This window comes from Loxodonta africana, chromosome 16, assembly GCF_030014295.1.
Source record: "Loxodonta africana isolate mLoxAfr1 chromosome 16, mLoxAfr1.hap2, whole genome shotgun sequence".
NCBI classification, from domain to species: Eukaryota; Metazoa; Chordata; class Mammalia; order Proboscidea; family Elephantidae; genus Loxodonta; species Loxodonta africana.
Genome location: NC_087357.1, coordinates 50,638,291 through 50,651,965, shown reverse-complemented (window position 1 = coordinate 50,651,965; position 13,675 = coordinate 50,638,291).

The following is a 13,675-nucleotide window of genomic DNA, read 5'->3' as shown; positions in this document are numbered from 1 at the left end:
GTCCCTAGAATTTTTTTTAGCATTTTATCTCCAAATCTTCTCTATACTGCCAATCCTCTGGATATGAATCTTTGGCTATGGCCTTGGAGAAAATGTATCCCAGCTGTTACAGTATTATTGTTACAGCTCTCTGCCAATATGAACTAAGCTTAGATTTCATACTAAAATAAATAAATAAAAGTTGTTATCTATTACACATTTTTAAATGTCAACACAACCAACTTCTTCTGCTAGTGTAGAGAAAGCTTCTTGATTGGCATCTTTCATATTCTTTATATATTCATTCAGAACCTGACCCTGAACGTCATTTAATCACAATACTTGTTGAATGAATGAATGAAGAATATATCCAGGCTGCCATCAATTTACTAGCAAATAAACACTGAAAAACAAACAACAACCAAAAAAACCCTTTGTGAGAAAAAAAATGTTGATTCTTATTGGATAGAATAATACATTTTTGTTTCACTGGGACATGCATACTTGGAAAATAAAAAGGGTAAACTGAGTTGTGCTTTGGTTTAAACAATACTTCAAAGAAATAATCAGCCAATAGGCTGACAATTGTTTAACATTAGCCAGTTGATGGCCATTAAGCTACTTTGGATACGTTATCTTTAATATGGAAACAAATATAAATGCACTGATCATGCTCTAAACTATTGTAGGCTTCAGAATTTTAACTTGACATTTGACAGCCTGCAATTTGGAATTTTGCCTTCCTTGGAACATGATTTTAAGTTATTCTTTAAGAGCTCTCAAATTTACACTATAGAAGTATACACATTTGTGAAATATCACTGTTAGCAAAAGCCACAAAGTAAACATATCTAATGTTCCCACTCTTATTAGAACAGCAGATTAAAAAAAAAAAAAATGCCAACAACTTATTGAATTTAGCCTAGAGCTGAACTACTTGATTCAATTCCGCTACTAAGAAAAACCAGAATCATTGTTTTTAAACCGACTTCTTAATAAAACACCAGTTACAAAGCTCTTACTATATCCCTCTGATTACTTCTTCTTACCTGTGATTATAAGGAGGATATTGACTAATAAAGTGTCAAGAGATTTTTCTTTATTTCACTTATATATACAACATCTGAACATCGTTGGAAACTCTATGGGGCAGTTCTGCTCGGTCCGATAGGGTCGCTATGAGTCGGATTGACTCCAAGGCAGTGGGTTTTTTTTTTTTTTTTGGAACCATAAATTATCCATGAAAGCACATAATGTTTGCAAGTTTAAACCACGTAACTTACCATAAAAAAAAAAGTGAGCATTAAATATAAAATGGCTACAAAGACCTAGTCTCTCATCTGTAGCTCTGTGAATTACAGCTTCATGTCAGAGTCCAGAAAAATGTACTCACTATCTCTGATATTTTAGGGAAGCAATCTACCCTGTGGCAAGGACCAATATTTTAAATTTACTGAACTGTATAAAAGGTAAAGATTTTAGAAAATTCATTCCATTTAGTGGCTTCTGTATATCACAAAGCTAGGATTATAGCTTCTTCTTGAAATAGATCTACACAATATACAAAGCCACATATTATATATATTGGTTTCCAGATATTCTGTGTGGAACATATCTGTTCTGTCTGGACGTATTTTTTTCAATGGGACCAATTTCAGTCAGAAAAATAAAACGTGCTGAGGAGGAAACCATATCTTCTACCAAAGAGAAACTGATGAATAGGATTTACAGCCCTTCCTGCAGCAGCTTTTCTTTTCATCAAGTCTGCATAGAATCGAAGTTTTTTTCTTCTCATAGGATGCACTGACAAACCCCAAATCTTGGACTGCATAGTGTAGAAGGCCTATCGAGAGCATTGGTAAGCTCCAGGTTTCCAAGATAAAATAATGAATCCTGTCATCAGGCAGATATTGTTGCAGTAAGTTTTCCATAGTATCTGAAATTACCATGAAGAATGATGTAGTTAGGGCTCATTGGCTGCAAATTATAAGTATCCATATGAAACCAGTTTAAGTAATTAATTATAAAGATGCTGTCTTAGTTATCTAGTGCTGCTATGACAGAAATACTTCAAGTGAATGGCTTGAACAAACAGAAATTTATTCTCTCACAGTTTAGGCAGCTAGAAGTTCAAATTTAGGGCGCCAGCTCCAGGGGAAGGCCTTCTCTCTCTCTGTGTCAGCTCTAGGGGAAGGTTCTTGTCATCAGTCTTCCCCTGGTTTAGGGGCTTCTCAGCACAAGCATCCCAGGTCCAAAGGACACACTCTATTCCTAGCTCTTCTTGCTCAGTGGTATTGAGGTCCCTTTCCTCTCTGCTAGCTTCTCTCTTTCATAGTTCAAAAGAGTTTGACTCAAGATACAACTTAATCCTGTAGATTATGTCCTGCCTCATTAACATAACTGCCTCTAATCCTGCTTCATTAACATCATGTTGTTGTTGTTAGGTGCCCTCAAGTCAGTTTCGACTCATAGCGACCCCATGCACAACAGAATGAAGCAGTGCCTGGTCCTGAGCCATCCTCACAATCGTTGTTATGCTTGAGCTCATCGTTGCAGCCGCTGCGTCAATCCACCTCGTTGAGGGTCTTCCTCTTTTCCACTGACCCTGCCAAGCATGAAGTCCTTCTCCAGGGACTGATCTCTACTGACAACATGTCCAAAGTATGTAAGACGTTGTCTTGCCATCCTTGCTTCTAAGGAGCATTCTGGTTGTACTTCTTCTAAGACAGATTTGTTTGTTCTTTTGGCAGTCCATGGTATATTCAATATTCTTCACCAACACCACAATTCAAAGGCATCAACTCTTCTTCAGTCTTCCTTATTCATTGTCCAGCTTTCACATGCATATGATGTGATTGAAAATACCATAGCTTGGGTCAGGTGCACCTTATTCTTCAAGGTGACATCTTTGCTCTTCAACACTTCAAAGAGGTCCTTTGCAGCAGATTTACCCAATGCAATGCATCTTTTGATTTCTTGACTGCTGCTTCTAGTCAAGTTATTGACTGTGGATTCAAGTAAAATGAAATCCTTGACAACTTATATCTTTTCTCCATTTATCACGATGTTGTTTATTGGTCCAGTTGTAAGGATGTTTGTTTTCTTTAGGTCGAGGTACAATCCATACTGAAGGCTGTGTTCTTTGATCTTCACCAGTAAGTGCTTCAAGTCCTCTTCACTTTCAGCAAGCAAGTTTGTGTCATTTGCATAATGCAGGTTGTTAATCAATCTTCCCCAGAGTACAACAAACTGACAGATACGTGGAGATTCTGACTCATAGCGACCCTAAACGACAGAGTAGAACTGCCCCACAGGGTTTCCAAGGAGTGCCTGATGGATTCGAATGGCGGATCTTTTGGTTAGCAGCTATAGCTGTTAACCACTATGCCACCAGGGTTTCCATCCAATGTTAAGGAAAGAAAAATTAAAGGTTAAAAAAAATTCTACAGGCTTTTGCTCAGCAATTTCCAAGTGTATTCAGTTAAAGTACTGCTGAGATAATCCATATAAAATATCCAATATTGTCATTTACAAACCTGGGGTATTTTTAAAAGTATACAAATGCTTGCCTAAAACCCATTAATATTTAAAGATCAGGGCATAACATTATTGCTTTCAGAGGACTTCTCAAGAATGATATTGCTAAATTAGGTAGGCACAGAATTTAAAAGAAATATTAAGGCATTCTAGTTATTCACAGAAATAACAAAGTTTAGATAAATTTGGCATACAGCTAACCAAACTGAAATTTTATTCAGAGAGCAACAGTAACCTCTTTGGCTTTAGAAAGGGGGTTAATAATAATTTGCAAAGTACTGTATCCACAAAATTTGCCTTATTGCTTCAAAAAATGATATAAAATTAAAGTTGAATTAAAAAAATATTAAAATAATTTTCAGTGACTGGCAGGTTAGTTAACCTAATTGATTTAAACATCTTTCTAATGAAATAGTAATCAGGGATTCTAGCCAAAATACCAACATGGATATAAAGCCAAGAACTCTGGATTTAGGTTTATAGAGCCTGAAAGAGAATTCTGGATCTACTATCCTCTCAGTTAGTAACTTTGAGTGATTCAATATGTCTTCAGTTTCTTCATTTGTTATAAAGAATAATAATACACATCAAATTAACTGGTATGTTTTAAGGGTCAGATAAATAATCTGTAACAGGGTTATTCAGATCCTCGCATTTCTCTCAAAAGGGTCAGCATGTTGTGTTCTCTACTTTGCCCGTGTTCTCTAAACCCTAATTCCCTACCTCCCTGGCTCACCGCTGCACTACATTTCCCAGGCTTCAGTGTCATGGGGACATTGGCAGAAGTGATACATGCCACCACCAGGCCTGGTCTTCAAAACTTGCATAATTATCCATGATCTCTCTTCTCCCTGCTTTGGCCAGACAAATGCAGAGAACCCATAGGAGGACTCTGAGGTCTTAAGGGATTGTGGAGCTACTAGATGGAAGTTGCTTTAATCAATCTGTGAATATAAACTGCATGAAGATAAACCAGTTGCCTTGGAGTTTAGTCTGACTCATGGTGACCCATAGAGTTTTCAATGGCTAATTTTTTGGAAGTAAACTGCCAGGCCTTTCTTTCAAGATGCCTCTGGGTGAATTTGAACTTCCAACCTTTTTTTTAAGTAGCAAAGCACATTAACTGTTTGCACCACCCCGGAATAATAAGCCCCTGCAAATAGATATAAAATTGTATTGTGTCTAGCCACCGAGAGGAGGAAGTTATAGCAGTGGTTGGCTGACGTGATTAATATATGAGAAAAGAATAATTCACAAACCCTGAACATTTTCCAGTAAATGAGTCTAGCAGAGCCTTCTGCCCAAGTGGAAAGATAATTCCAAGCATGAACTCAGTTTCTGTAGGATTAGTAATATCATTGTCAAACACTAAGTTCTTAAATAGTAGTATACCATAGTATAATATAAAAATGACCAACCCTTCTCTGTCAGTTTGATAAAGATCAAAGACTACAGCCTTCAGTATGGACTGCACCTCAGCATAAAGAAAACAAAAATCCTCACAACTGGACCAATAAGTAACATCATGATAAAGAGAGAAAAGATTCAGGTTGTCAAGTATTTCATTTTACTTGGATCCACAATCAACACCCATGGAAGCAGCAGTCAAGAAATCAAATGACATATTGTATTGGGTAAATCTGCCTCAAAAGACCTCTTTAAAATGTTAAAAAGCAAAAAATCACTTTGAGGACTAAGGTGCACCTGACCCAAGCCATGGTATTTTCAATTGCCTTATATGCATGCGAATGCTGGACAATGAATAAGGAAAACCAGACAAGTATTGATGTCTTTGAATTATGGTGCTGGCAAAGAATAATGAATATACCATGGACTACCAGAAGAACAATTAAATCTGTCCTGAAAGAAGTACAGCCAGAATGCTCCTTAGAAATGAGGATGGAAAGACTTCATCTCATTTACTTTGGACATGTTATCAGAAGGGACTAATCCCTGGAAAAGGACATCATGTTTAGTGGAGGGTCAGTGAAAAAGAGAACAATCTTCAACAAGATGGATTGATACAGTGGCTGCAACAATGGGCTGAAGCATAGCAATGATTGTGAGGAGGCGCAGGACTGAGCAGTGTTTAATTCTGTCGTACGCAGGATGGCTATGAGTGGGACCTGACTTGATGGCACCTAGCAACAACAAAATAATAATAATTGGTTGTACAACCCTGTCCTTAATCAATGAAATTTTTCCATCACCATTACCTCCCCCCACTGCCCCACACCAATTTTCCCCTCCCTCCTGTCCCTGGTAATCACTAATAAACTCTGGTTTCCATAAGTCCATAAGTTGCACACCTATAAAATTTGTACTGGAAAAAGTTGTGATAGATATATTTACAACAATGACAAAAAAAAAAAAAGAGTAGCTGCTGAAGCTGTTTATATATGATAAAAAACCTCATGGGATTTGGTTTCTTGGTTTGAAACCATGCGACATCCAGTTAATTGGCCTAATAATGTGTTTAGTGCCTCTGTTCTACTCCTTGTTCATTGTGTAGCACCTGGGGTCTTAAAAGCTTGCAAGAGCCCATCCAAGACATACGATCTGGAGCAACACAGGAAGAAGGAAAGTCAGGAAAAGGAGGAAGATATGGAATGTGTGGCTAATTGTCTTCATGATCAACTACCTCCTTAGCCATGAGACCAGAAGAAATAAATGGTGCCTGGCTATCATTACTGAACATTTTGATTAAAGATTCCATAGAAGAATTCTGATCAAAAGGGGGAAAATGCAGAACAAAATTTCATTTTCTGATGGACTCCAGACTTTCTAGAGCCATGAAGGCTGGATGGACCCCTGAAACTATTGCCCTGATACTGTCTTTAAACCTTGAACCAAAAATATCCCCCAAAGTATTTTTAAAACTAAACAACTAGTAAAAAATCTCTGCCTTAAGCATTAAGCTTTTAAGAATGATCCATATGGGAGCAAAGTGACAATAGCAACTTGAAGAATTAGATAGGAACCTTACGGGGCAGTGAGTTTACGTTAATGGGGGAGGAACAACTCAGAGAGAAGGGTGAGAATGGTTGTACAACCTGAAGAATGTAATCTGTATCACTGAATCGTGCACGTAGAACGGTTAAACTGATGTATGTTTTGCTGTGTATATTCTCAACAATAACAACAAAATATATTTTTAAATGACAATAATAACATTTACTGAACATAGATTATACATCAATCTCTGTGTCAAGCACATCACATGTGTGATCTCATTTGATACTCGGATCAAACCTATGAGGTAGGCACTATCACTGTCCCTATTTTACCGATGGAAAATTGAAGCTCAGGGAGTTTAAATAACTTTCCATCTTCATGCAGCTTGTAAGTCATAGAAAAGTTTTTGCATCATGTCTATCTGATCCCCAGACCCGTACAGCTAACCACCTCACTAAACTATAGCACAGAGAAGAGAGCTGGGATGGCAGCCAGGACACCAGGGATCCAATCCCAGCTCCAATGTTAATATTAACCACGTGATCATGAGCAAATGATTTCACCTATCTTGCTCTCAGACTGTTAAGGTCTCTTCCAATGGTAAGTTTTTGTAATTCTTACCCAGGATTGGAATTTGAGTTATTGGAGACTGCCCACTTTCTAAATCAGCTTTGCCTGTGCTTATGTGCTTATCTCCTGAAATTCTAACCTTATATTATTAGTATGATAAAATGTAAAGCAGATGCCAATCTGTGACTGGGTACTTTCCTATACGGAATGCTATAATGATGTGTTCCTCGTAGGGAGGAAAAAACAAGTCACACTCTTAGGTTTAAGATGTTTAAGATTCATAAATGGAATATCTTTGTACTTAAAATGTACAATGGATCAAAGATAACATTGGCATAAACTATGAGACCTAATTAGAGAAATGACCTGTTTTGTAAGTATGGTTGCCAGGTGTCTTATGTGTGTATAAAAAATGTCCTATAATTAATGATTTTGTGCTTCATCTTGTGTTGACTTTGTCAGAATGCCTTAAACGCCTTGTACTAAGCTTTTTTAATAAATTAAAAAAAAAAAAAGCAGAGTTATTTTTAGGTCATGGAAATTAGCTCTTAAACCATTTAAATGGCAACACTAGATGAAAATCATACCTCCACAAATCAAAATGTGCACAATTCCTTATGATCTCTCCTGCAGGTTTGGTTGAGAGAAGCCCAAATCGGGGAGGTTGGAATGAGAATAAAAATTACTTATTTTTCATATTCATGGAAGGAAAAGACTGCACTTCCTTCAGAGAAACCTTCAAATCAGTACACATGCACTGAGAGCCTGCTAATCAGTGACAGACAGCCTTGCTCCTGAGATCATGCTTCTGAAAATCAGTGGGTTCGACAACAACTTCACTTCAGTAACTAAGCTTTTGAAAGTTAGCAAATCGATGACAGCCTTAAGTTTCTGAAAGTCAAGCAATCAGTGGTAAACCCACAGCCAGAAAGCCAGGCAATCAGTGACAGCTTCATGCTTCTAGACAACACCCAATCAGCAAATGCCTCACTCCAGTGGTCATGCTTCTGGAAGTCACATCTGCAAGTCTACCAATCCCTAAACACTTCCACTTCTAAAATTTCACCAATCCCTGAACACAAAACCAAACCAAACCCATTGATGTTGAGTTGACTCCAACTCATGGTGACCCCATGTGTTACACAGAATGACTGCTCCATAGGGTTTCCTTGGAGGTAATCTTTACACAAACAGATTGACAGGCCTTTCTTCTGTGGTGCCACTGGGTAGGTTTGAACATCCAGCTTTTTGATTAGTAGCCAACTACAAACTGGTTGCGTTATCCAGGGACCTCTATGAACATCAGGCTTCCCAAGATCTTACGTAAGATCAAGCAGATTGCCTTCCAGGTGCAGCTCTGCCTTGTAATAAAATGAAAAGTTCCCTTTTTTTACATCAAATATGAGTTCAGTTTATTAGTAATTTGTATTTTCCCAACTCTTTCAACTCCTATTTACACTTAGGAGTTCAGACTTCTAAGTGGCAAACACACTGATGAAGCTGTGAGATGATTAAATTCAGTCTCTTCATTTCTTCTGATGATTGTTATTACCTGTTTTTTCTTACGTGTATGTTTAACCCCCCAAATGCCAAAGCACCCGTGTAAAGTTTTTGATAAATTTTCCAAACAGTGGACATTTATTAAACAAGGAAAAAGCCTTTTACAAGCAATTTGTACTATATGCAATTGCTCATTCAGTATCAGAATTAAATCAGCATACACTAACATCTGAAAACCCTGATGGCATAGTGGTTAAGAGCTATGGCTGCTAACCAAAAAGTTGGCAGTTCGAATCTACCTGGTGATCCTTGGAAAGCTCCTTGGAAACCCTATGGGGCAGTTCTACCCTGTACCATACTGTACCATACAATCCCTAGGAGTCGAAATTGACTTAATGGTAATCTTTTTTTTTTTTTTTTTAATACTAACAGCTAAGCATAATTAGGAACCCTTGTGGGCAGTTCTACTTTGTCCTACAGGGTCACTATGAATTGCAATCGACTCAATAGCAACTTTTCTTTTTTTTAAAGCATAATTATAATATCAAGAGGTTGGCAGTTTGAATCTGCCAGGTGCTTCTTGGAAGCTCTATGGGGCAGTTCTACTCTGTCCTATAGGGTGACTATGACTCGGAATCTACTTAAAGGCAGTGGGCAATTATAATATATTTCACATAATATAATTTACTTCACAATAACAACAAATAAATTTTAGTATAATTGTGGCTCATGTAATAGTTTTATTTTTGTCTCAATGGGCATATGAATAGGCAATTGGGAATAATTCAAACTTAAATAGACATCCCATAGTTTTATTTGCTAGATCTGGCATCCCTATAGGTAAGAATTTTTTTTAAGTCAAAGAAAGCACTTGAACCACTCTGAGTTTTAGGAGAGGTTAGCCATTGAATAACTAGTACCAAAGAAAGTGATTAAAAAAAATTTTTTTTTCATAAAGAGAAATTCAGATAAACAGCCAGAATGTTCCTTAGAAGGGGGAATGGAAAGACTTTGTTTCAAACACTTTGAACATGTTATCAAGAAGGACCAGTCCTTGGAGAAGAACATCATGCTTGGTAGAGGGTCAGCGAAAAGGAAGAAGACCCTCAACATGATGGATTGACACAGTGACTGCAAAATAGGTTCCAATATAGCAACAATTGTGAGGGTGGGGCAGGAACGGGCAGTGTTTTGATCTGTTGTACACAGGGTCGTTATGAGTCGGAACCGACTCAGCGGCACCAGACAGCAAAGCAGTTGAACCACTCTAAGCTTTAAGAGAAATTAGCCATTGAATAAAAATCTTGTTTTTTGTGTGTCAACCTCAGGAGGAAGAATCAATCAACCAAAGACTTATCTCTGCTTGATAGGGCAAGGATTGAATGTTACCCCTGAGTCTTCTTCACAGAATATCTTGTTTTTGAGAGGATGCTTCGAGATAGAACAGTCAAACAATGGGATTCTCCGTATTTATGCCTATGGTCACTATCAGTCAGAATCAACCCTACAGCAATGGGTATGCCACAGACATCCTGTGGAAAAAATTGCTTTACTGAAAAACTCCTACCTAGGCCAGGAATAAAATAAGAGAGGATGGGTGATTGATGATAAACTATCTCTTCTATATTTCCATAATGCACAACAAATTGGTTTCCTTTCCTGTTTTAGTAATTTTTATTCTAATTATACTACGCAGATGGGGAAAACAAAATAGTTTGTTCTTAATATACTTAAAATAATCCCAAACCAATTTTACAACCCCTGGAAAAAGAATCTTTGACCATGCACCGATCTTTTATATATATTCTTATAATTTCAAGATTATATACTTTATGGTTCTTGTTTGTTAATCTTGAAGGCAAAAACATTTTTTCTATCAGGATCTCGACCAACATACCACTGCCTTCTGCCAGAAGTTTATGTAACCAATCTAAACTGGATTTTTTTTTTAATTTAGTATTCATATCTTATAGTTACTCTGACCTCAAATAATCTATGGGTTAGCAGCTATGAGAACTATTAAAAGAGTTATTTCAGTGCCTTAGAGCTTCTCATGTTGAACTATGTGAGTACCATAAAAATACACCTTTGGTAAATTTATCTTAAGTCATCTTGAATTTTTTTTATCATTTGTTTTTAATGAGCATTTATAAAAATAAAGTGCTCTTCAATCTCTGTCATTCACCACTAACTCTGCTCTACCTTGATGGATCTTATAACCAAAACATGACTAAGAAATAACATAACGCAGCATATAATAAATGCTGAATTTTGTGAGAAAAATTTATAAAGATGAAATTAGTAAACAAAGACAGAAGCTATAACACTTGTGTCTTCATTCAAAAACGTTTGTATATTTTCATTTTATATTTCCCAATGGAATGGGAATTAACAATTTTGACGTCCAAAACTTAATGGTTGAAAATAAGATATTTGTAACAATATCAAAATAAGATACTGGTAAAATGTGATTTATATTTTCTGGGCACATATTATCAAAGCTAAATCATTTTCAGGAAACCCTGGTGGCATAGTGGTTAAGAGCCTTGGCTGCTGACCAACAAGATCAGCAGTTCAAATCCACCAGGCACTACTTAGAAACTCTAGAGGCTGTTCTACTCTGTCCTATAGGGTCAGTGTGAGTCAGAATCAACTCGATGGCTGTGGGTTTTGAAATCATTTTCATGAGATTTTCTTTTTTTTTTTATTACTTTTTTTCCTAATGATTTCAGAATGCTGCCATGATCAAGTAAGAAAGTTTTACCAAAAAAGAAACTACGATTCTGGGAAAAGCATACATGGGTACTTTCCACTTATGCTAGTATATGATAATGTCTACCAAATTTTACGTGGAATCAACTAAGTGGTGTAAAAAACATGTTCTTTTCTTTCCAACTGTGAAAGTTACGGGAAAGCTTTCTGTTTTGTTTTTTCAAGAAAACAAGCTCAATTTTAAGAGGGAAGTATGTTAATTATAATTTGGTTTATAAATTTTTCTTCAAATAATTTCAAAAATATACATTAAAGTTTGTTCCCTAAAAGAACATCAATTCTGATAGATTATAAATAGTTATATGACTCTTTTAAATGAAGTGTAACAGCAGTAATTGTGTTCCTTGAGTCATCTCTATGGCAAATGATGCAAATCAATAGAAGATGACAGTCATATGCCATTTCTCTCTTTGCATGATATGAAAGAAAGTCAATCACATAATTACATTATCCATGGCCTGTTGAGATGGCAGAATAACCAGAGCTTGTTGCTGAAAGAGGGAGGAAGATAAGGAATAAGTACATGCCAGGCTGGCAAAGTGCTGATCTGACACTGGACTTTGGCACAGAAGAGATGGTTAAAGGAAAAATGTTTCCCCAGAAATGACTGAAATCTAAAAATATAAAAGGTCTTCATATACTTAACAACTTTTCTTTTCTCATGCTTAACTCTTCCTTCAGAAATACATAAAGGATAGTTGTGGTTAACTGCCCTTGATTAGGCTCCTGACTCATGGTAACACCACGCACAGTAGGATCTAACTGTTGTGACCCATAGAGTTTACCCTGGCTGATTTTTTGGAAGTAGATCACCAGGCGGTTCTTCCTAGTCTGTCTTAGTCTGGAAGCTCCACTTAAACTTGTTCAGCATCACAAAAACACACAAGTCTCCAGTGACAGACAAGTGGTGGCTGCGCGTGAGGTACACTGACTGGGAACTGAACCTGTGTCTCCTGCATGGAAGGTGAGAATTCTACCTCTGACCTACCGTTGCCCTCATATAAATGATAGGAGTTAAAATTACCAACAGTAGAAATCTAGTGGGGAAAATTAAATATGTCAATAGGAGTCACCAGTCCTCTGTCTGTTCTTAGGGAATAAGAAAGCACCAAAGAGATCTTCCCAATCTGGTTAAGTCATAGAGGCTTCCTAAATAAACAGACATCTATCTTTGTCCTGAGAGATCAGTAGGAGTTATCCAGGTGAGTGGGTTCTAGGAATGATGGAGGAAAGTGGGAAATGTTGCAGAAATAGAGCAAGAAATGGGGTGAATAAAGAACATTTCATCCACTTAAGTCACCAAACCAGAAAATGAAGGTCGTATTTGTCAACAAGCTTTCTCCATTCTGTCCTAAATATCTGGAATTCATTCTTATATATTTTTTTATACCCAGAAGAGAGGGTCTGGGCCTTTGTCACTTTGTGCTTAGGCAATGCCTAGCACACTGCTTAGAACAGAGCACATACCCAATAATCTTTGTCAAATGAAAATAAACAGATAAATTAGTAAATAAATGTTTTGTGCTGCTAATTTTTTTCAGGTTTTCACATCATTTTTTGCCTTGTTTTTTGCAAACAGTTCCTATTTTCCCTGCCTCCTGCTTCATTCATTTTCTCTAAATTGTGAATGAGATTATGTCATGTCTGTTTATGCTCCTTCAATAACCAAGCTTCAATAACACTGACACATTGCCATGATAATATAAAAATGGTAAAACACACTTGAAAAGAAATTTTACTCTAAAGACTTAGAGATCTCCCCATCCATTAATTCCACTCCCAGAAATCTGTCTTCTTAGGACTATAACTCTAAATATAATAAAATTAATTACAACTTATGTAAGTTAAAAATCAATTCAACCTAAACATGTAACAGTAAATAAACTATTTAAATTTGGACTTTTTTCTGTTCATAATTTTAGTATAACGATTAAGACTGATGGAAACCTTGGTGGCAGAGTGGTTAAAAGCTACAACTGCTAACCAAAAGGTCAGCAGGTTGAATCCACCAGGTGCTCCTTGGAAACTCTATGGGGCAGTTCTACTCTGTCCAATGGGGTTGCTATCAGTCGGAATTGGCTCGATGGCAATGGGTTTGGGTTTTGCCAAGACTGATAAATATCTGCACTGTGTATTTATGTGAAAGTATTCATACCAGTATAAATACAAAAATAGGATTTAAATTTTTATCAAAAATTACTGCTGTACATATTTAAAAATTGGCATATTTTATAAATGAAATTTACACATACATATCACAGGGAAATACATGTGCATAGAAAAAAGAGAAGACTACAATCAAAACTTTTAACAGTTCTTTCTTGTGAAGTAAGAAATTTGGAGGAGGAAGATTCATTTAATC